Source organism: Podarcis gaigeae, assembly GCF_964106915.1.
Source record: "Podarcis gaigeae genome assembly, chromosome: 10".
Taxonomy (NCBI): domain Eukaryota; kingdom Metazoa; phylum Chordata; class Lepidosauria; order Squamata; family Lacertidae; genus Podarcis; species Podarcis gaigeae.
Genome location: NC_139686.1, coordinates 53664289 through 53689887, shown reverse-complemented (window position 1 = coordinate 53689887; position 25599 = coordinate 53664289). Strand labels below are relative to the sequence as shown.

Sequence of the window (25599 nt, the reverse complement as noted above, 5' to 3'; positions counted from 1 at the left end):
ATGTCAATCTGGTACTTTTTGCCAGTGATAATTTAAGAATGCATGTCGGGTTAATGAGCACAGCATGCAATCACATGGCAACATTTGTTAGGTAGGAAACTAAATTTCCACCAAAGGCTGCTGAATCATTCTACTGTACGTGCTTTAGCCTGGTGGAAAAGCAACAGAATTCAAAATTGCTCAATGAAATAATTTTTGATGTTAGTTAATGTAACTATATTTTTTAAGAATTCGAACGTTGAAAAAGAAGAGTCTGTCCTACTCTGAAAGTTTAGGGCAGATAACATGAGCGGGAGGGAATAGCTCATTAGACGAGTATCTGTTTTGAATGCAGAACGTCTAAGGTTGAATTCCCAGCATCTCTAGGTAGGACTGAGAACAACTCATTTGAAACCTAGGATAGCCTTTGCTCATCAGGGTGGACAATATTGAGCTAGACAGACCAATGGTTTGATTCAGTAAAAGGCAGCTTACTGTGTTCCTAACAGTTGAAACAATGCAATTTAATTCCTGGTGATACCCTGTGTTCCATGAATCTGATATAAACTGCCACAAAAGAGACTCCCTTTCCATTTCTTCTAGCATTTAGCATTTATGGTAATTAAGGGAGCCTGGAACTGCACTGACATCTGGGTCCAATAAAATGAAGTGCTCGCAGCAAATAAACTTGCAAATAACAATAATAAAAAAATCTTGTACAACATGATGCAAAGTTTAATCCAAATAAGGCCAAGAGTAGCCCTTTATGAAACTTCTCCGACATGAAAAAAAATGTGGCTGGATTGGTAGATGTGCAACAGCTGGCAAGCGTTTTATGCCAAGTCTTATTTTAGATTATTTGGGGGAAAGAATAGCTTGATAAAACTGTTGCTCCGATTCCCAAGGCACAACAGGGATTTTCCATTTTCCTTAGGCTGTTGAGTTAGTAAATTTCACTGCAGGGCAGCATTCCAGAGGGTGAAGGAGACCTGCAGGTCTTGTTGGGTACAAGGAAAAGGAGCATTCACAGGCAAGCCTGAGAAGGCAAGTAGCTCCGCTCATCAGTCTTAGGATAATTCGTGAACCTATGTGTGCTAGAATAGGTTCACCGACCTTTATGATATGAGGCCTTTTGGGATCCCTGCCACAATGAACTTGAAGCAGATAACGTGCTGGAAGATAATACCTCAGTGTTTGAGATGACATTGCATTGAGTTATAGGGTCTAGATGCAGATTCCTAACCTGGTAGTTTGCATTAATAATTAAGTAATAATTAAATCTCCTGAAAGCCCACTTAGATATCTAGAATCATGCTTTAACACTTCAAAATACATTCAGAGGATGGTAAAATCCTCCCTTGTTACTACAGTGGTACCTCAGGTTAAGTACTTAATTCGTTCCGGAGGTCTGTTCTTAACCTGAAACTGTTCTTAACCTGAAGCACCACTTTAGCTAATGGGGCCTCTGGCTGCCGCTGCGCCGCTGGAGCCCGATTTCTGTTCTTATCCTGAAGCAAAGTTCTGAACCTGAAGCAGTATTTCTGGCTTAGCGGAGTCTGTAACCTGAAGCATATGTAACCTGAAGTGTATGTAACCCGAGGTACCACTGTATTTCATCCCCGCTGTGTATGCAAGAGAAAATTTTAAATGTTTGTAAGCAGTCCTGAGAATGCCCCTGAAGGGTTATGTTAATGTTAATTTGTTTATATTCACAAAGTTTTCATATGAATGTTTAGAACCCCCTTTTGCAGGGTTTTTTTTTTTTTGTATGTTGGATTGAATCATGACCCTTTCGCCTCACTGTTCAAATTCCTAGCAAGAGGTGGACTGTTGCACTCACCGCTCAATGACAAGGACACATGTCTAGAGAGAGCCAGTGTGGTGTAGTGGTTAAGAGCGGTAGTCTCGTAATTCCTGGGTAACCGGGTTCGCGTCTCCGCTCCTCCACATGCAGCTGCTGGGTGACCTTGGGCCAGTCACACTTCCTTGAAGTCTCTCAGCCCCACTCACCTCACAGAGTGTTTGTTGTGGGGGAGGAAGGGAAAGGAGAATGTTAGCCGCTTTGAGACTCCTTAAAGGGAGTGAAAGGCGGGATATCAAATCCAAACTCTTCTTCTTCTTCTTCTTCTTCTAGAATGTGGAAGAAGTGATTTAGAGATATGCAGCAGCCAATGATCAATTCTTTCACATAATCATCATTACAAAAACTAGAGTGGTTGATCATTGCTTTGTCACTGGGCATTTAAACATGATGGTGCTTTTTTATTCTATCAACTATTTGAAAGCGATGAATTGATATAATAATAATAATAATAATAATAATAATAATAATAATACACCCCCCATTTTCCTCCCTAAACACACACACACACCCCGCGACTATTCACATAGCATAATCTGCCATGACTCTTTTGATCTGGGGCTCACCGCAAGTATGCTTACTTGAACCCTGTGTGCAACATAAATTGAAATTTTGTAGTATGTTTCCTTATATTGTTGACACCTTTTGGACAGCATAAATGATCAAGTGGAGTTAATTTTTTAAATAATGCCTATTCAAATCTCACCCCCTTTTGTTTCTCCCCCTCTTTCTCCCATTTTGCAGAACAACAAAACTTGTTTTAAACAGTAGAAATGCGGACAGGAAATGACAAAATAGGATTCAGTGTGGAAAAATGTAGGCTGACACATCTGGAGGGGAAATTAAAAACACAGATCTTCAGTGAGTGAGAAAGGCATAAACTGACAGCCAAAGAAACATAGGCCAAGCCCTGCCTCTTCAGTTCCCAGAATTTTGACATCACAATATTCAATTGAATACAAATGCAAATTCTAGAGTGTTTTAGACAATTTTGCAGAGGTTAGCCAAGGACAACAGCCAGAAACCAGAAGAGATTAAAAGTAGAATTGCTCTAGCAGCCAATGTGGCTATTCTCATGGGCTAGTTTATACATGGATCTTCATCCCTTCATAGCCTTCAATGACTTAGTGTCACCCATCAGTAACAGCTGAATGTGGTACTAACATGTGGTATGACAGCTGTTTGTGGCACTTGATTTTGAATGGTGGTTTCACATATCTTAAGTCATCACTTGATGTTGCATTCATCAGATGATGAACATGCACTGTGAACCAACACTTAAGGTGGGAAATCCCCCCCCTCCCCAGCTCAACCTAAATCTGCCCTGCCCATTTTGCCCCTTGCCCCCCTTCAAGGGAAACACAACCTATGTCACTCTGAAAGAAGATACTGGAGCACTCCAAAGAAATTGCCCATGTATGTGCACAGATCTACCTAAAAGGCAAAACGTGGAGATCTGCATTGATCCCTGCAAAGCATCCCTAATTATTATTGTTCTTTTTCTTCTTCTTCTTCTTCTTCTTCTTCTTCTTCTTCTTCTTCTTCTATAAGATTATTGTGCAATCTTAGAAGGGTGTGTGACTGTGGCTGTTATAAGGCCCCCTGCGTTTCTGAATTTGCCACTACACTGCTGCCCTCAAAGTGCAAATATTACAAGTAGTTTGGTCCTAATCCACTTACACAAGGGCAGCCTAGTCTACTTTTGTTCATACTAGGTGCTTCTGTGAACATCTCTAATACACCCCCCACCCCACCTTTTTTGTAAGATTTATCAAGTCCTCGCATATTTGGTTCCTGTGATGTTTGCAAGTTTTGGGGACATTTTCATGTCTTCCCCTCCACACCCACAAAGGTTGCAACATGCGAATAATTGTGTAACTGTTCACTTTACCACAATTACACATGTTTGGAAGCTACAAGAAAGCATAGAGAAGCCTGCAGGAACTGTGCAATTTGTCCTTGCCCTGTTCTAATCCTTCTAATACAGACTCCTGATGTTCAAACTGTTGTAATTACTTTGATGCAAAACAAGTAGAAACACTCCTTTGGAGACTGGCTACCATTACGAACTGGGGAAAGATGAAACACATTGTAGTTTCACTTAGCCCTCTCACAATGCAAATCTCTCCCCCCCCCCCCAGCCTGGGCAACCACCAGGGCATTAGGTCATGGAAACCACTTGTGGTTCATCACCATTTAGCAGCTTGAAGAGGTTGGAAATAAGGGAATGGTCCCTAGAGGCCCTTGTTTGCAGGAAAATTCCTTCCTTATTTCTCATCTATAGTTGGCTGTGGTCACCCCCAGTTGTTCACTATTTATGGATATATTTTTTACTCATTTATATGAAGTGCTTTTAGAGAATTCCAAACTCTCAGTGAGACAAGCCCCATCTATCACAACAGGTCAAAAGTGATTTGGAACTGGACTTTTATCACATTTATTACATTAATATCCTTTCCCTGTCTCTGGGAAGAGAAAGAGTCTCCATTTTATGACTAGAGGGCTCTGCCCCCTGCTTGCTCCACTAGCCAACCTCCCACCAGCCCTGCCTTCATTTGCTCTGCTCCGATGGCTGAATTGGGAATGGATTTCGGCAGAATGGAGGTGCTGTTCAGGTTGGGACTGGAGTGCTGTCTGGGAGGTCAGGAAGTGGAAGAAGGACAAGGGATGAGTTGTTATTTGTATGCACGTAGGAAGTGAAAATGAATGAATAATTGTATAGGTTTTGTCTTGGCCCTTCTTGCAAGTATCAATTGGCATGTGATTGTATAGAGTGGTGGCAGCAGTGGGAATGTAGGACCTTTGGCCTTATGGATAAGTGCCTGCAGAAGAGGAACCCCCCCCCCCCAGGGCTGCTGATCATTAAATAAAATAAACAAATCACCTTCCTTTAGTTATGTGTATCCTGCTCTTGATGCCCCCACTTCTCCCATGGCAATACTGTATATGAATAATGTGCAATCATTACAGAACATACAGTCTGTGCTTTGTAAAAGGTGACACTTTGCAGATGCAGAAATAGAAATAAGAATGTACTGTGGTGATGGTTTAGTGCAAATACATATAGAATGTGCTTCATGGGTTGTAATTGGGGTGGCCATGTGCCCTACTTTACAGAGGATAGCTTTCTATTTGAATGAGCCCTGTATTTGAAGGGCCTTCCTTCCAAAGCCTGGTTTTTAGCTAAAGAACTATAAGAAGAGGCCTTGGAGTTGGCCATCAACAGTTGACACCAGGACAGGCACTTCTTCTTCTTTGGTGATCATTTGTAGATGTAAGATTGTCTTCCATGAACAAGGTCTTAAAAGTGAGTCCATATGTGACTGTGGAGGCCAATTCTGGATCCACACGTCCTTCCACAGTGGGTGCATAGGTTTCCGGGGGGGGGGGGAGTTTATCGTGATGAGGGTTTGCCAAATGTGTCTTCCTCTTAGTTCATTTCTCCTTTTCTCCCTGAGTTCATGCTTCTTCAAAGTCCATGACACCTTTGGTAAAGGCTGTTCTCCAAGTGGAGTTCTCGCAGGCCATTGTTTCCCAGTTATCAGTACTTTTGTTACATGTTTTTAGATTTGCTTTGAGAGCGTCTTTAAACCTTTTTGTTGTCCACTGGTATTTCGCTTTCCATTCTTGAGTTGGGAATAGAGTAGTTGCTTTGGAAGAGGTCACCTAGTCACAGTCTTCCCCACTATGGCGAGACATATGGCATTGAAATTACAGTAAGTGTTTCTAAATTTGCATGTATGCATAGAAATTGCCATATGCCAGTTTTACGCAAATATGTCAACTGTATTCCTTTTTTTGGTAATGCATTTCCTCTTTTTTTACCACTGTGTGAGTGGTCAACTCATTGTAGTACAACAAATACTGAAATTTCTTTCACTGGCAGGCATGCAACTAGACCACATAAAAGCCAAAAACTCAGTTTGCTCGGCCATATATGGTGAACCTCATGGTCACTTTTAAGACAAGAGTTCTTATTATGAGAATGTGCCACATGTGTCCATAAAACACATCTGTGCAGTGCGGTCCTGTACGTATTTACTCAGAAGCACACCATGTTCAAGTTAATGTGTACATCAGAGGTAGAGAACCTGAGGGACACATAGAGTCCTCCAAGTCTCTGTATCTGGCCTCAAGACTCTCACCTTATGCCATCTCCCCAGACCATGCCTCTCACTGGTCCTACGTTTCATCTCCCTTTAGCATTTTTGCCCAACTGGAATGTGTCCTGATAATGTCTCTTGCTTGCCTCATTGGACAACAGAGGTGTACATGTGTGTGCAGCCTAGTTTACTGTGCAGAGGTAAAGCTTGCATTCATTGCTCCATCCACTTTCGCCTCAGACCCTGCCCACAGATGGCATGTGCCATAAGGTTGCTGAGAAGGGAACGAGCCTCACAGTGAAAAAGTTTCTTCACTTTTGGTGTGCAGGATTTCAGCCTTAAGCTTGCTGTGCTCAGTGTGCAGCATTCTTACATTGCTGACTGACAGATTGTTTGGATACCAGGGCAACTTTCCGAGTACGTGCAAACACAATATATCTAGAGAAACAGTAAAAATTCAGTGTGCCAGTCCAACTGGAAATGATTCAGTGTTTTGATATGCACTTGAAGCTTTAATCTGTGTGGTTAATTTTCTGTGTTTGCAGCTGTGGAAAACCGTTTATTTGCACCCTTTGAGGGAATCAAGACTGCAATAAAATAACTTTAGAAAATGACTTTGACAGTCTTTACGTTTCTTTCTTTCCCTGTGGTATTCTTTTTCTGTTGATCTATTAAATAGAATAAAGCTGCCGTTGATACATCAAGTCAAATCAACTATTATTTTTGTCCTTTTCCTGCTTTTCTTAAGATATAACTTTTCACTTCCTTGAGTTCAGCATCTTAAACCAGTGTTTCCCAACCTTGTGCCTCCAGATGTTTTTGGCCTACAACTCCCATCATCCCTGACCACTGGTCTTGCTAGCTAGGGATGATGGGAGTTGTAGGCCAAAAACATCTGGAGGCACAAGGTTGGGAAACACTGTTTAAACCACCTAGCTAATTTGGAGCCAAACTATCTATAACAGTAGCATACTGGCTTGTTTAAACTCAAGACTGCTCCAGAGAAGAACAAAGTGAGGGACGAAAACAATCACACAGATGTGTGTGTGAGGGACAGAAAACTTCCGGCAGTCTGTTAACCCTAGAACTCTGATTTTACAGTGGTCTGAAATACTGGAAATTAGCTTGACTGGGAGAAAATTACTTGGGGCAGGAGGGAGAGGGTATCGAGAATTTAGTGGTGTGGAGTAAGGAAAGTTCAGTTTCTTCCATCCATTGCTCTTAAAGGAACCCTTAACCCTAGTGTTGAATATGATTGGGGTAGATCAGAGTTTAAACAAATAGGGTATTTAATTATTACATTTCTATGCCATCTTTTCTTCCTAGGAGTTCAATGTGGTGTTCATAGTTCAAGGAGTTCTTCTTCCCCATTTCACCCTCACAATAACCCCTTGAGGTAGTTTAGACTGAGAGAGGGTGACTGGCCCAAGGTCACCCAGTGAGCATCATGGCTAAGTGAGGATTCAAACCCTGGTCTCCTTGCCCAGCACTCTAACCATTACACCACACAGTGTTTCAGGTTCTTGGTTGTGCAGAGGCTTCTAAGTGTGTTCAACTGAGCATGCTTTGAAATCTCCTTCAGACCTTCCCACTCACCACAGGAAGGCTGAGGGATGGAGTAGACCCAGCTGGCTGGCAGTTAGACAATGTGGGCTGGTGCACACAGCCCACAAAACCCTACTCAGGTTGCAGTTCTCTGTTCAGGAACAATGCCTGAACATTGCTATAATGTAATTTAGAATTATGCCCCTCCATTCCATATGTAAAATCCCCTGCCCACAAGGAGTTTAGAGGTTTCCTTGGACAGGCATGCTAGCCTCTCTCATTACGGCCTTATCTTTGGCAGATGTTCAGAAGGGGGTGAGTCATCTGAGCATCTGATCCAAACCCAAGAGAACATGTGAGAGCCATGCTGCAGAGTATGCCCGTAGGGCAGCAAGGGCTTCTTGGATTGAAAAAATAAGACACAGTTTCTGTTCTTTGGTACACCACACCCCTGTGAACCGTAACATTAAGTCAAGGGATTTATTCAGCCTCCATTATAGGTTCACAAATGGAAAATCAAGCTTTTAGTCAAATAAAAGCTGAACAGGATTATACCATAGTCTCCAAGTTAACCTCATTATAGAGTTCTTTAGTACCACTGGTTTCAATGCAACTACTCCAGAGGAAATGGATTGAGGTCATGCTGCCTAGCAGAATGAAGGCAGTTCATGAAGTTGCAACCATTTTTAAAAATACAAAGTCTAGAGCTGTACTGAATTGACAACGGTATCTCCACCATTCACTTACCTCAAAATCAGCTGTTTTGTGGGGGCTATCATAGCTTGGTTGGTAGAGCACTGAGACTCTTAAACTCAGGATCATGGGTTCGAGCCCCACATTGGGCAAAAGATTCCTGTATTGCAGGGAGTTGGGCTAAATGGCCATCATGATCCTTTCCAACTCTACGATTCTGATTCTATTATTCTATAAGATGCCCAGGACTACAGACTATCTTGCAGATACTCTGGGCATATTCAAAGAAGGCTTCTATATCATGTTGACAAGGGGTGCGGGTGGTGCTGTGGTCTAAACCACTGAGCCTCTTGGGTTTGCTGATCAGAAGGTCAGCGGTTCGAATCCACACGACAGGGTGAGCTCCCTTTGCTGTGTCCCAGCTTCTGCCACCCTAACAGTTCGAAAGCACACCAGTATAAGTAGATGAATAGGTACCACTGCGGTGGGAAGGTAAACAACGTTTCTGTTTAGTCATGCTGGCCACACGACCCAGAAAGCTTTCTGTGGACCAACACTGGCTCCCTTGGCCTGAAGCAAGATGAGCGTCGCACCCCATAGTCACCTTTGACTGGACGTAACTGCCATGCGGTCCTTTAACTAGAGTTGGCAAGAAGGAGCGATTCGACTAAAAACATCATGAAATATGGGGCTCAAACCGAAAACCTTAAGACTGAGAGTCTCATGCTCAGCTTGGGTTGACTGTGTATGAAATGGATATGCCAGTCCTGAAATCATATATTTCCAGCTGAAGAAAGTGAAGGATGATAGTGATTCTAGCTGCTTGGCGGGTGTATTACAATACAACTTGAGAAGTCACTTGAGATGAGAATTTAGGGTTTTCCATAGCCCTCTGATAAGTGTTACAATGTTGTCTTGATTGAATTAGGAAGTGGAAGTAGATTAGACAGTAGTGGTTCCAAGTGGTTTTAGGCCAATGCGTAGTGGGTGGGACACTCCATTTTCCATTTCAATAGCGTCAGCCTGGAGCTGCAAATACGTTTTGTTCTAGCTTACTAGACCTTGCCAGCTAATGTTTCCAGACACAATGGAGGCTTTTGAGCCAACGTTCTGGTTGCAGGGACTCCCAAATGGAAGTAAGTCGGTACATGTTAGCAACAAATGTATGTGTGTGTGGTATCTTCTGTGGGCCTTTAGGAATTTGGAAACGGCTCTGCCATTAGGCAGAGTAGGCAATTGCTTCAGGCAACAGATGCTGTGGGACAGCAGTGGCAATACCTCCAGCCATTCTGCTGGAGTCCTCCAGCCACACCCGCTGTTGGAGGATCGTAGCTATGTATCCCTGTCATGAACCCCTTAATCAAGCCTGCCACCCTCAAGAGCACCAGAGGAAGCTATCTTGTTGCCAGTGTTACAGCAAGTTTCAGCTGCTAGTTGGATCATTTTCTGTTCATGGAACTGGGGTGTGCCCTTTGCCTCAGGCAGCAAAATGTCTTGAACTGGCCCGGCTTGTGGGAGAGTTCACAGCTACAGTGCTGTAGCAATACGAAATGTGTGCAATGCATGAAGTTCAACAGCCTTTGGAATATGACCTGCTTCCTATAGGAAGCTCCCTTCTAAACAGCTAGCCTATGGTGGGGAAAATAATATATTTGGAAGAGGCATGCTCACTATCTGCCCTTTTAATGAAGTCAGTTTTGCTTGGAAAACTGGGACTCCATTTAATGCCACAGAAGAAAGCAGGAATGTATATTCCCGGCACCAGCAGCCACAAGTCCCATATTTTATCAGTTATCCTCCTACGGCAAATATGGCTGCTATCTTTTTTTCTCCTCTGGACCTTCAGCTATGTCTTGCAGATATTCCCCATGCTGTGAGTTTTGCCTCTCCTCTTTACTCACTCCACAGCTTGCATTCCCTTTCCTGGTGGCATTGCATTGCCATGGCAAATGTTGTTTGTTACAGGGTATTTTTTTATAAGGCCTGGGAGTGGTGGTGGTGGGGGAATCCCACATACCAGCGCCGCTTCGTGCTTGAAGGATCGGCAAGGAAAATATGCATCGATATAACCCACGGCTGCTTGAACTTGAGTGTCCTGCCCCTTGGAAAACAAAATGGGGAAACATCATGCACTTTCCACTGAAGTTGCAAAGGCCAACACCTATTCGATGGTGCTGACTAATACAGATGTAATGGCTGGAATGTTTAGGGTGTTTCTTTAAGGTAAGTCAAAGTGCTGCCCTAACATTGACATTTTTCCACCCTTTCTCCTCCTCCTCCAAATTCCAGCTCTTCAGAGGGAGTTCCTTGAAGAGAAACACCACAGGCTTGGCAAGCGACTCTGTTTGTTACTAGGATGTTTCCAAGAGCCTGAACAGCTTAGGTGAAACCTGACAACCAGGTTCTTCACATTCCATCAAGAGGAACCACCAGGCTGCATGGGAGTGCTAATGTTTGGGGAAAAAAGAAAAGAAAAGAAAACCAACATGGAAATTGACTTCATCCAATTAATGAGACAAGGAAGCTGTTTTGTGTTTTTTTTCACTTCGGAGGGGAGCATTTAAGTCGTGACTTTATCTTAATTTGTCAGGCATTGCCCCAGGGATCCGAAAAACAACAACAACAGCCCCCAACAACCCCTATGGTGGCTGAACGCCAGCAGAATGCCTGAGCACTGGAGCATTAACACCCTGATAAAAATGAATCCATTCTAATTGGTTTTACATCTGAAAAAATAATAAGGAGCCGGCCTGCCAAGAAATGCAATGCACTCATGGAAAGGCCTGGAGCTTATACAATGGAAGCTGATTAGGATCTTAGGGCTCCATTTCTGCTCCTTTTTAGAGTGAAACAAAGGAAGGTGTTTGAATCCTCTGTCCTTTTATTTTATTTTTTAAAGGGGAGGGGGGCTGTGCTGCAGGAGTTGGGTTGGTCTTAAACCAGGCTTCCCACAGTCCAGCTGCCAAATGTACAATTTTTTTCCTGGCTGACGTTCAGGAAAGTACAGCTCCGTCCGTAGGATGGAAAGTTAAAAAGACTTTGCCTGGATACATTGAAGCATATACAAACACTGCTTGGCGTATGGCATTGATTCACTCTGCACAGACTGTCCCCGCGACGTATCCTAAGGGGAGAATATTGCAAAGCTTTTTATAATCTTTGCAGCTAAGATCTTTTGAGAGGCTAGCGAGTAGGGTAATCTAAACAGTCCTCAAGGAACTCTCATTCTGGGGAGTTAGCAGGAATGTCCAGTCGGTCTCGTAAGATACAAGAACAGCCATTAATTTGAGTCATGTTTAATCCCTGCGGCTATATTTAAAGCAGCAGATTAATTACATCTGAGTGATGATATAATTAAATGACAATCCTTAGCAATTGAGAACTTGCAGGTTTGGAGCTGGTTACACAGCTTGCTTCCAAGATAAAATATTTAATAAGAGAGGCTGCATGCCTACTACCTGTTATTTATGAATTCCTGCTCACTGATTATTGGATATGTTGCTGTGATGAAATTCTATTGCCCTTTTCTGGTTCAGGGTGCCCACCTCAAGCCTATGTGGAATAGGCTATGCATCTCTATAACCAAACTTCATGTGACCTTCACAAACATTTAGCTAGTGATGGGAAAGGGTTAGATGTAGAGCAGATTGTCAGTGAAGTTGCTGTGATGTGAAGAGGATAGTTGGTTGGGCTGGCCAGCGACTGTTTTGAAAGGAAGGTGGGACTAGGAGCTGAGGGTTTAGGGAGATAGAATGGATCTAATGGAAACAAGGGAGGACACCAAAGATGGTGAGTAGTATGGAAGAGAAATCCTATCAGGAGAGGTTGAAGCAACTGAGTATGTTTAGTCTGGAGAAGAGAAGGCTGGGGAGGAGCAGGATAATACTCTCCAAATACCTGAAGGCCTGCCACATAGGACTGAGCAAATGCTTGTAATAATTAGTATTCAGCAGTTGACCATTTATGAGATTTTATATTTGAAGTTTCCTAAGAAAAAACACCCAAGATGTCAAAAGCATTCAGATTTCAACATTTCATAGTCATAATGTTCAAATTTTGCCTTCAGAATTCAAGCTCCAAAGATTTGCAAAGCAAAGTGGGAAAGAAAGTATCAAATTGCAAGTATTTGAGGACACTTGTTTCAGATTAGTTCTAATACCTGGCAATTGGTCCAGTACTCAGCAGCTCTAAGTGCAATCATCATCACCATCATCACCATCATCACCACCATCACCCATCCCTTTTAACCAATATACAATTATACCTTAGAAGTCAAATGGAATCCGTTCTGGAAGTCCATTCGACTTCCTAAACGTTAGGAAACCAAAGCGTGGCTTCGCAAAAAGGAACAGTCACTTCTGGGTTTGCGGCGTTTGGGAGCCAAAACATTCGATAACTAAGCTGTTCAAAAACCAAGCTACTGTACATAGAACAAAGCACCATTATTAGTACAGTGCTACCTCGAATTACAAATGCCTCAGGTTACAAACGCTTCAGGTTACAAACTCCGCTAACCTGGAAGAGTTACTTCAAGTTGAGAAATTTGCCCCAGGATGAGAATGGAAATCGTGTGCTGGTGGCACAGTGGCAGCAAGAGGCCCCATTAGCGAAAGCACATCTCTAGTTAAGAACAGTTTCAGGTTAAGAACAGACCTCTGGAATGAATTAAGTTCTTAACCCAAGGTACCACTGTACTCATGAAAGTTAACTAGATAGTTTTGTATGGCTGATGGGTTTGGGGACTTAGTTCTCTATTTCCCTCAAAAAATGTTCTCTAGTCTGCATAATGTTCAGGATGCTGAAGAAGGCACTCTTTATTTCAGAAAGTGGTGAGATGAAACCCACCACACCTTGAGGTCAAACAGAAAAACGTTTACAAAGGCAACAACACTGCTGAAAAAGGAAATATCTATCAAAGGATGTTCTTCAGAAATTTCGGTGGTCGGAGAGCAAAATGCAGCCTGGCCTTATATTCCAGCATTCTTTGGCGGTTCTGCTGTTGCCATGCCAACAAATACACCCTCAAAAAGGCAAATGCCCTGGTCTGCCACCAACTTTGCAGCCAAGTTAAAGGAAGAATAATAAATTACACCTAACATTTTCCTTCCCCACCACAAGTATTATGCTCAATATTCAGTCCCAATTTTAAGAGGGCGGATTAATGTATGTCAGGGATGGGGTGGGTGGGACCTGTGGCCTGCCCTACAGAGGTTGTTGGACGCCCAACTCCCATCAGCCTCAGCCAACATGGTCAACAGTCAGAGATGGGTGAAGTTGTAGTTCAGCAACATCTGGAGCGCCACAGGTTCCCCATCCCTCATTTATGTGCTAAATATAGAACAATTAAAAGTGAAGAGGGCAGGGGAGGAGGCAGGAGTTCGAGGGAGGGCAGGAGAGAGCGAGTGTGCAAGCAGACACTCACATGGGGTGGGAAGGAGAAATAATTACGTTGATTACCTCTATTTCTCCCTCCTACCTAGTTGCCAGTTTTCCTCCACTCCCTCCTTCATCATTCCTTGCCATTGAGTTAGTATAGGTTTTTTGGGGAGCCTCCCCCCTTTGTTTTCCCTCTTCAAATTTATTTAAATCATGTGTACCTTAGGGTTACCCACAATCTCTTGATAGTTCTCTCTCATGGTGGGGCAAGTATAGCTCTAGAAGCATGAGTAAATGAAGACTCAAATCAGTACAGGAATGTAATATCAACAACTTTGTAGGTTTAGGAAAGACTGGGAGGGAAATACTAAATAAGCAGGTAAGTTAGAATATCAAGAATTCTAACCACCCCCCTCCCGGGGGGGGGGGGATCAAATCAAGTTTAGTTTCTAAAGTACAGAGAACTTATCACTAGCTTCAGCACCACATTCTTCAGCTCCTAAACGTTTTCCTGGCATTTCAAATTACGGAATAATTCGTTTAGATGTGACAGTGATTAAATACCACCTTTAGCCTGTTTTCCTGTGCTCTACATTGGCATGTTAAGAATACGTTGCTGTGTGGGAAGCCAAACCTCATCTGTATATAAAAGATGCTATATTTACATGCTTCTTAAATTAAGAACATGGCCTTCTCTCCTTTGCTCCCATGGCAGTAAATTCATATAATGAAATTATGGGAAATAAAATTAATGTACGAGCCAGTGTGAACTGGGCTGCAGAGCTGAACTGTTGACTTTCAGATCAATTGGAACAAGATATTTTCTAACAGTACGTTTTACATCCACAAAGTACCACCATCTCTTTCTTCTACTGCACAGATGGGAAACCTGGGGCTAGCCAGATGTTGCAAGACTACAGCTCCCATCATCCACGACCATTTGCTATGGTGGCTGGGGCTGATGGGAATTTGCGGTTCAACAATATTTTGGTGCCACTGAGCCACTTCAGAACATAGATGTGAGGAAGGGCCACTTTTTCAGTCCAAATGTCACATACATTCCATTTGTAGGGGTGCAAGCCATAATGATCAAAGAAAGTCACAACTCCAATGCATTCTTATATGGTAATATGAGCACAGTCTACATAAGGGGTATGGGATGTTCTATTTCCTTAGCCTTTATTTTCATTTTCTCCCATTGCCCACACCAGTAACTATTTTGTGAGTACAGAAAGTGTGTGCAATTTATTACATGACCGCAAAGGGTGTGGTCTGCAGTGCTATCTATTAGCAGCATTGGGCTGGCTTGCTGCATGAACACCTGTTAGACTAGGGAGTCAGGGCAGGATCTATTGTGCAGTCATATTTTAGTTGTACAAAGAAGGTACATTTTCATTCTTGCCAGACTTGGTCATAATGGTGATGATTCACCTATCTGTTTAGAAAAGGAAAAACTGATTCATCCTTTATCATTGAGCCTGACAGCTGGCAAATGATTCCCTGCTCCCCCGAATCAGACTTTTCAAAATTTATTTAGAGTAATCAGAAAGGAACCATCTGTTTGGTGACCTTTTCTGCTGGTGAAATTACTGTTGGCATCAGAAAATTGAACAGACCGAAGCAAAAATGTAGACAAGAGTCTGTTCCACTTGGCAGTGTGAACTGGCCATGGTTTGCAAGTCTGCAGAAGTCGATCCTGTCTTATTCATATCCTATCTGTGCCGAATCTATGGAGGATTCCTTTGCTGCAAGCATCTTGAGTTCCATCCACCCCAGAAATGGGACACTGTAGTGTTGTCAAATGCCCACCATTTGAAGCCCTTGTTGTAGAGCAAATCATGAGAAAGTTTTAACACATCATATCCTATGAGGCAAAAAACAGTAACAATCATGCCACATTACAATGCTCCTTGTGAAAATGGGGTTGGGGCAAAAAAGAATTTTCAGGGCAAGATGGGAATGCTGAAATCATTTCAAGGACAGCCATCTACAAAGGCCAAGAAGCAAATGTGAATGACAGAGCTAAGAGGCTGTCCAAGTACATTCAGGGATTACAGACTGATTGCTTAATGAGAAAGGAGCTAAAAGAATTTAGTTGTGGCTAAGAATAAACTGCCCAGAAATCATTAACTCCTCAGTGCTTTATAAACCAGTGAGAGCACAAAATTGGTGGCTGGACTTAAAGATGTCTTTAATGAACTAAGGTAAAAGTAAAGGGACCCCTGACTATTAGGTCCAGTCGTGACCGACTCTGGGGTTGCGCGCTCATCTCGCTCTATAGGCTGAGGGAGCTGGCGTTTGTCCATAGAAAGCTTCCAGGTCATGTGACCAGCATGACTAAGCCGCTTCTGGCGAACCAGAGCAGCGCACGGAAACACCTTTACCTTCCCGCCAGAGCGGTACCTATTTATCTACTTGCACTTTGATGTACTTTTGAACTGCTAGGTTGGCAGGAGCAGGGACCAAGCAACGGGAGCTCACCCCGTCGCGGGGATTTGAACCGCCGACTTTCTGATTGGCTAGTCCTAGGCTCTGTGGTTTAACCCACAGCACCACCTGCGTACCAAGCGCCACCTGCGTCCCCTAGTGGGACCTAATATTGCATCCTTCCCATTTATATTTTTTTTTATTAGGCAGTAAGTTTGGGGCCATCTCAAAACACAAAAAATTGCTACCAATGCCTCTGGTTATAACCAAAGATGGGACAATTTCATTTGTGATGAAAACAGTGCATAATAAAACCAGGTGAGATTTATTTGTTCATGAATCTGAATGTTTTATACTTCTCTGGTGCTAGGAAGTTGTGGATCCAGATTCTCAAATTGCTCATTTGTGCCAGAGAAAGATAAGTTACCATGACAAGGAGATGCTTCAGAGGCCTACAAGATGTGAGGGTGTCCCAGGGAGCTGTTTCAGAGATTCCCATTTCACAGAAGCTGGCAATGTTGCAAATTATGTGAGCTTTCAGCAATATCAGACTGAGCTTATCTGTGAATCTTTCGTCTGGAATCTGGCTTATTTGGGTGGTGTTGTCAGAGATGGGGTTGAATACTTTATTGACTGGGTTAAGTTGCACCAACTTGGAAGGGAAAAATCCTCCCTTTTGATAATAAACTCTAAGAAACAAGATTTCTATAAACAAATAACGTATCCATGTTAACGGTATCCCTGTTTAAGGAGGCTAAATGTAGACAGGTAAACATCTGTTTGCAAATATAGAGATCTCAATTGTGCGCTGGGTGTCAGTACAACCCTATATATCATGCAACTCTGTGGGATTTTGTTGGCTTCAGTATGCCATTCCACTCATGCCAGTCCTCCCAAGAATTAGACTTCATTTTTTTCCATGAAAAAGGATTACTTGATTCTGTTTTTGCATGTGTGCTTTATTGAACACTCTCACACATATAAAAATCTAACTTGTTTCTATATAATATTACATGCTATAGGTAAAACGACACGTTCCACTGCATTTCCCCAACAGGATATTTTGCTGGCAGAAGTCACACCATGGTTAAAACTATCAGAACTGCCTGGGCAATTTCGGAGACCCAGCAGTTCAAACTCCAGGAGGGTTCGACCAGGTTTGAACCTTCAGCGGTTGCAAGGAGCAGCTAAAGAGCAGAAGCAGCCATGTTGGTTCATGAGGAGAAGAAAGAAATCCCAAATCCACATTCATTAGCACATGATGTGAAATACTTCTGCCGGAGACCTTGAAGAGCAGATGCCAGCCCAAGTTAGACAATACTGGGCTGCTTTGACAAATAGTAGGGTGCTACATCTCTCCCAGTCAGCCTTCAGCCAACCTCCCCAAGATGGATCTCAGACTTTGTTTTCTCCTTTCTTCTTCTCAGCAAGAAAGAAAGAAAGAAAGAAAGAAAGAAAGAAAGAAAGAAAGAAAGAAAGAAAAGGTAAAGGACACCTGGACGTTTAAGTCCAGTCAAAAGCGACTGTGGGGTTGCGGTGCTCATCTTGCTTTCAGGCTGAGGGAGCTGGCGTTTGTCCACAGACAGCTTTCCGGGTCACGTGGCCAGCAGGACTAAACCACTTCTGGCACAACGGGACACTGTGACAAAAACCAGAGCGCACAGAAGTGCCGTTTACCTTCCTGCCACAGCGGTGCCTATTTATCTACTTGCACGGGTTTGCTTTCAAACTGCTAGGTTGGTAGGAGCTGGGACAGAGCAACAGGAGCTCACCCCATTGCGGGGATTTGAACTGCCAACCTCCCAATCAGCAAGCCCAAGAGGTTCAGTGGTTTAGACCACAGCGCCACCCACGTCTTCTGAGCACATCTTGCTAAAAACACTCTTTTCCTGTCACCTCACACCTATTTACCCTGGCAGCATCTATCCCCCCATGCTCACGATTCCTCTTACATGGGCCATCAAACACCTTTTGTCATGGTAAGGCCTCTGGGACTCACAACAATATTTATTATGAATTTTGTGTTCTCATTTTGTATTTTTCTGTTGTGAACTGTCCTGTGATCTTTGGATGAAGGGTGGTGTACAAATTTAATAAATAAATAAGAAATAAATAAATGCTTTTCAAGAAGCTCATTAGTGCAAAAAGCTCAGGTTTCCATCAGAAAAAGTCAGCACACTGAGCACACATAAACACCCATGTGATACTTGGTGAACAGTCCCTGGTACCATTCTCCCTTCTCCTATGGCCGGATTCTTACCAGGACAGGTTCCTGACGAGTTGAGTACTAGCCAATCACCCCTCAGCCCTAATATTATATAAGCTGCAGCAAGAGATCACGGCTTGCTAGATGCCACATGATGCTATGTTCCTTTGCCCATAAAACTTTGGAACTGGCCTCCAAACCCCGTTATTGCACACGAGATGCAATCGCCACCTATATGAAACTTGGGGAGTGGGGAGCATTCATCATTCAAAAAAAAAAGGGGGGATACGTACTTTGTTGAAATGCTTGCTCAGATTTCTATGCGTATTGAGGAGTAGCCCAGAGACTCTGGGCTTCAGATGAGTCATTCCCCTTATCGGGTGCCTAGACAAACACTAAAGGAAAGGGTGTGATTGGAATAGGTATCTATCAGGGGGAAGCAGGTTAGTTTGTTAAGACATTTTAACACAGGGGTATGAGCACAGGAAAGATAAGCTATTGGCAAAGAAAAGTAACAAAAATGCTGGCCAATGTTTTGAGTGGACACGACTCTTTGTGTATGCTTCTCTGTGCAAAATAATGGCCTGAAAATAAACTTGAGGCAAAAGTCTCTCCCTTGTTGGGTCACATTATCCTAGACCAGCGGTTCTCAACCTGTGGGTCCCCAAATGTTGTTGGGCTACAACTCCCATCATCCCTGAGCTCTGGCTTTGCTAGCTAGGGGTGATGGGAGTTGTAGTTCAACAACATCTGGGGACCCACAGGTTGAGAAAGGCTGGCCTAGACATTCACCAGTGGAGGCTGTCCATTAGTGCGAATGCAGTGCTACCGTGCCAGCCTCAAGCTGCCCTCCAGCCTGCCTTCTTAGTAACAGCCAGGCCAGGGGTTGCAATGGCTATTGGCTTCCTTCTTAGCTTCAGTGTTGCTGTTTGTAGAAGTAAATGAGGAAGAGGCTGAGTTGAGGACAAAACAAGAATTAATCGGCTCTGCCTGTAATTGGCTCTGAATTCACCCGCCCTTGGCCTCCCTACTTTCTGCCTCCTCAGTCCCAATGAGCACCAGCCTGCACTGCCAGTTTTGCATACACATAAAATAACACATTTAAGCATTACAGAATCCAATGTTTCTTCCTCTCTTCACTTGCAGTTCATGCTGTCAGTGCAATCAATAATAATAATAATAATAATCAATAACAACAACAACAACAACAAACAACAACAACAACAACAACAACAACAACAACAACAATAATAATAATAATAATAATAATAATAATTTATTATTTATACACCGCCCATCTTGCTGGGTTTCCCCAGCTACTCTGGGCAGCTTCCAACCAAATATTAAAAACAATACAGCATCAGACATTAAAAACTTCCTTAAAGAGGGCCGCCTTCAGTTGTCTTTTAAAAGTAAAATAGTTGTTTATTGCCTTTCACAGGGCGTTTCACAGGGCAGGCACCACTACCAAGAAGGCCCTCTGTCTGGTTCCCTGTAACCTCACTTCTCATAGTGAGGGAACTGCCAGAAGGGCCTTGGAGCTGGACCTCAGTGTCCGGACAGAACGATGGGGTGGAGATGCTCCTTCAGGTATACTGGACCGAGGCCGTTTAGGGTTTAAAGGTCAGCACCAACACTTGGAATTGTGCTCGGAAACGTACAACGGAATCTTCTGCCAAGTAAAAAAAGGTGCACCAGTCCTATCTATAACTTCCCAAAGGGAGAAATTACCAACAGAGTGATCAATTCAAGTGAAGAAAGTTGATTACTCCTTTTTTTTTCACTGTGATACATACAGTAGGTTTTAGAAGAGCCAGATGCACAGTCCAGGCCTAGCAAAGTATGAAGGAATTCATGAAAGTTCAAGTGATCAGTTCTCAACATGATGACCTCTGCTAGGCTTTATCGTCGTCTTGTGATGGTGTCATGCTGTTTTAATATTTCACTGTAGTAAACTTTTTAGTTGAGTAATAACCTGAATTATATATGAAAAAGTAAGTTCCTACCACTGAATTTATGTATGAAAATATGCTGAGTAAGGGTTAAGAATCATTTTGACCCACAGTTAGGTCAATACATAGCACATTCCTCTAGTAGGCTGTTTTGTCTCACAAGGAATATCGTTTATTATTAAGGACACTGAGGACCACACAGCATTCGAAAGATATCAACTATTAAATTCAACAGGACTCACTTCTGAGTAGATGTGGACTGCCCTGTAAGTTATCCAAAATATTTTCTACTTTTATCCTTTGCTTTACTGCAATCCATAGCAATAAAGATATTTGGTCGCAAATGTATTTTAGATTTCTAGTATGTCATGAACTATGATTTCCTGAAATGTTTTTAAAGCTACATTCTCATATTGACTACCAAGCTGCTGGCAGCATTCTGAAACCACTTATGTTCATGTTGAGCACAAAACTGGGGGTTTCTATTTTTACAAAAGCTGCGTGCCACCCCTACTCACTGCTGAGTGATAGCAGGATCCTAGAGGGGTCTGTGTTCCTTTGGAGAACTGAGATACAGCAGAAATATGGTTTATTCACCTAGTTACACCTTCAAGCTGCATGGAGGGAGACCAGACCTTACAGCATGGTCATTTCAAGAGGGGCTTGTACTCCACAGCAGCACAACTAGCCTTCAGCCAGCCTTCTCAAGATGGATCCCAGTCTTCCTTCTTCTTCCCAGAACACCCTGCCGAAAAATTTCTTCCCCTGTCACCTCACACCCAGTTACCCTGACAATCTTCCAATCTCCCATTCTCTGTTCACACCTCAGGGCAAGGGGACGGGGCGGGGGAAGAACAGTTCTCTTGCATTGCCAATGACTTTCATTGGCCCTGTGTTGTTTCTTAATGGCCCTAGCTTAGCCAGGTCATTTTGCATAGGCAAAGCTAGCCTAGGAATCCCTCGGAAGCTTGTATTTCTCCTTTCATGTTCCAAATAATCAAAATCCTAGGCATTTATTAATTTCTAGGGTTTAGGGGGAGTCCTCACCAGTCTGTAACACTATTTAGTATAGTGGTACCTCGGGTTAAAAGCAGAGACATCACCTTGCCAACAAAGGTCCGTATAGTTAAAGCTATGGTTTCCCAGTAGTGAGGTATGGAAGTGAGAGCTGGACCATAAAGAAGGCTGATCGCCGAAGAATTGATGCTTTTGAATTCTGGTGCTGGAGGAGACTCTGGAGAGTCCCATGGACTGCAAGAAGATCAAACCTCCCCATTCTGAAGGAAATCAGCCCTGAGTGCTCACGGGAAGGACAGATCGTGAAGCTGAGGCTCCAATACTTTGGCCACCTCATGAGAAGAGAAGACTCCCTGGAAAAGACCCTGATGTTGGGAAAGATGGAGGGCACAAGGAGAAGGGGACGACAGAGGACAAGATGGTTGGACAGTGTTCTCGAAGCTACCAGCATGAGTTTGACCAAACTGCGGGAGGCAGTGGAAGACAGGAGTGCCTGGCATGCTCTGGTCCATGGGATCATGAAGAGTCAGACACGACTAAATGACTAAACAACAACAAACCTCGGGTTAAGAACTTAATTCATTCCAGAGGTCCGTTCTTTACCTGAAACTGTTCTTAACCTGATGTACCACTTTAGCTAATGGGGCCTCCTGCTGCTGCTGCGCCGCCAGAGCATGAGTTCTGTTCTCATCGCACCTTATTTCCTCTTGCAGCTAACGACGTCCGTTGTAAAGGTTCAGTTTTATTACTATTCCATTTTACCAGAGCCAGGTGATACAAGGCTCCAAAAAGTGAAGGAGGGTGGCACCCACCCAAATGTGCCCATGAGCCTAAAAGGGTTGGGGAACCTTGTGGTAGGTAGGTTCTGCATTTTGTATAGCTTGTAGTTTTTCAACACTTGGCTCCTCTTTGCAGAGCCTCATGAAGTACTAATCCGAGGATGTATTACAGTGGGAGATCAAGTAGGAGCATGTTGAAAGATGTGAGGTCCATACTACACTCACATCCCATTGTTTTACCACATTAGTCTATGGATAGTGTTTGAAAGCAATTTGAAACTACATTAATTCGGATTGGGGCTTTTATGCAAATGATTTGGCAAGCAGAAAAACCATCCTGAGTGTTCACAGTTTTCTTCATGGCTATTTAATACAACTCTTCCCACCCACCCTTCCTCAAAGGAGTATTTACATTGTGGTGCCTCCTAAGCAGCAAGAGCTTTACAACTATACAACAGCCCAACCCTCGATATAAGAGACACAGTGTATTCTTGAAATATGTACTAGTGTACATTTTGTTACCATACAAGGCCGCTCTGCATTCTTGCTGGTAACCTTTTATTGCCTCCTAAGTTTTTCAGAGCTCTGCCAAACATCTTGAACTTCACGGAATGATTACAAAGCTTCGTAAATATAAGCTTCACATTGTGCTTTGCCATTCTGTGCTTGAAATTGCACCAAGTATTTAAAGGAGAGGCAGGAATTCTCTTTAATTTGGTGGTCAGGAAATGGGTTAGTATGTTAGTGGAGTTTTAAAATATTTTTTCCCATAGAGGTATTAAAAAAATACATTGTTGTTACCACCTCTCTGTTAAAAATATGTCCCTTCCCTCTTTGCTTATGACCTGCACGAGTGGTTCCCAAACTTTGAAAGCCACGGAATGCTTGAAAATTGCTGAGGGTCTTTGCAGACTGCTTGATTTCTCTGCCTGTTGTAATGCACAGTGCTAGGTGCTGTAAGGTGCTTTTTATTGCTCCTTTTATTTCTCATAAACAGCTATTTATTTCTTGTTTATTGTATTTCACACACACACACCAAAAAATAAAAAAGCAATAAAATACAATTAAAAATCAATATGGATATTTAGTGGGATGCATGTGAGCCAGTGTGGGTTAGTGATTCGAATATAGGGTAGCTCAATTCTCCACTTGGCCATGAAGCTCACTGGGTGGCCTTGGGCCAGTCACTGCCTCTCAGCCTAACCTTCCTCACAGGTTAAGTTACAGGATAAACATCCTATAATCTTCAGAAGAAGGGCAGTATACAAATAATAATAGGGTTATTTATTATAGGGTTAACACTCTTTTCTGTCTGTGTATACAACTATTTTTTACAGGACGCGGGTGGCACTGTGGATTAAACCACAGAGCCTAGGACTTGCCGATCAGAAGGTCGGCGGTTCGAATCCCCGCGACGGGGTGAGCTCCCGTTGCTCGGTCCCAGCTCCTGCCCACCTAGCAGTTCGAAAGCACGTCAAAGTGCAAGTAGATAAATAGATACCGCTCCAGCAGGAAGGTAAATGGCATTTCCGTGCGCTGTTCTGGTTCGCCAGAAATGGCTTAGTCATGCTGGCCACATGACCCAGAAGCTGTACGCCAGCTCCCTCGGCCAATAAAGCGAGATGAGCGACGCAACCCCAGAGTCAGCCACAACTGGACCTAATGGTCAGGGTTCCCTTTAACTTTATACAACTATTTGAATACTGACCAACGTTCTTTAAAATGCAATGCATTCTGCGTGGGGCTACTTTTGAAGCTGACTCGGAAACTACAATTATTCCAGAATGCAGCAGCTAGACTGGTGACTGGGAGTGGCCACCGAGACCATATAACACACGTCCTGAAAGACATATATTGGCTCCCGGTGCGTTTCCGAGCCGAGCACAATTCAAAGTGTTGGTGCTGACCTTTAAAGCTCTAAATGGCCTCAGCTTAATATACCTAAATGAGTATCTCCACCCCCATCGGTCAGCCCGAACACTGAGGTCCAGCTCCGAGGGCCTTCTGGTAGTTCCCTCACTGTGAGAAGTGAGGTTATAGGGAACCAAGCAAAGGGCCTTCTCAGTAGTGGCACCCACCCTGTGGAACCCTCCCTTCAGTTATCGAGAAAATAAATGACTATCTGACTTTTAGAAGACATCTGAAGGCAACCCTGTTTAGGGACATTTTTAATGTTTGATGTTTTATTGTGTTTTTAATATTCTGTTGGGAGCCACCCAGAGTAGCTGGGGAAACCCAGCCAGATGGGCGGGGTATAATTTTTTTATTTACAGTGGTACCTCGGGTTAAGTACTTAATTCGTTCCAGAGGTCCGTTCTTAACCTGAAACTGTTCTTAACCTGAAGCACCACTTTAGCTAATGGGGCCTCCTGCTGCCGCCAGAGCCCGATTTCTGTTCTTATCCTGAAGCAAAGTTCTTAACCTGAAGCACTATTTCTGGGTTAGCGCAGTGTGTAACCTAAAGCGTATGTAACCTGAAGTGTATGTAACCTGAGGTACCACTATATTTATTTATTGTTATTAAAATGGTACAGAATTTTCCAGAAGCCATTTCTGGTGTCCAGTACAGTGGTACCTCAGGTTACAGATGCTTCAGGTTACAGACTCCGCTAACCCAGAAATAGTACCTTCGGTTAAGAACTTTGCTTCAGGATGAGAACAGAAATCGTGCGGCAGCGGTGCAGCAGGCCCCATTAGCTAAAGTGGTAACTCAGGTTAAGAACAGTTTCAGGTTAAGAATGGACCTCCGGAATGAATTAAGTACGTAACCAGAGGTACCACTGTAGTCATTTAGCATCTTTTGCCCAGTGTGCTTTTCTGGATGAAAAGGTTTCATCAAGCTTTTCTTAAGAGAAATAAGTAGTTGTGAGTCTGGCGTATCTTGGGATAAATTGCACCTGAGGCCTTAGCTCCTTTGAACTATAAAAGCTACTTTTACCTTTTGTTCCCGGAAAGCTTGCAAAAGAAGAGCCTAATCTTATTGTTAGCTTCTGAGTGCCTAGGTTTTCAGATGAATCTCCTGCAAGCACAAAGGAATGCAAAAATAATTCTTGCATTGTTAGCTGTTCAGAAAAATAATCACACCTTGTTTCCTCTTGCAGCTAACGACGTCTGTTGTAAAGGTTCCATTTTTATTACTATTCCATTTTATCAGAGCCAGGTGATACAAGGGTCCAAAAAGTGCTATTGTTTGAGCAAGGCGAAGTCTCTGGTTTTGTTTTGGGTCCCCCCCCCACAACAAAAGTAAGAGAACTCTGCATGCATGTAGGACCCTCACCTCTTGGTAGATGTGTGAAGCACCATGCCTGGTGCGAGAAGAACATGGGAAACCTACTAGGTATGCCTATTTCTGAATATATGTATTAAAACCACTGAATCATTGCCATGGGTCACATTTGCTAACACCACATACCCTCGAAGAGATTTTAATGCAAAGCTTCAAGAAACAAATTTACAGAGCTAAGAGTCTAATGCCCAGTTTTATCCAGACAGACCATTAAGCACTTAAATCTATGGAAGAGAAAACACCGCTTTTCTTCGCAACTGTATTATCGAAAGCTTCAAATTGGTCAGAGCGCTTTTTTTTTGTCTTTGAAACTATCACCCCCTTCTGGAATAGCCTTGTCATTACAGTTACCAAGAGGCAAATGAAAGATTTCAA

The 25599-nt window shown here is 43.1% G+C and overlaps 1 long non-coding RNA gene across 1 annotated transcript in view; it reads right to left on the bottom strand.

Annotated features, from left to right (window-relative positions):
- Window positions 1–25599, bottom strand: part of LOC310825661 — a 190752-nt gene that overhangs the window by 96739 nt on the left and 68414 nt on the right. The window lies entirely within an intron of this gene.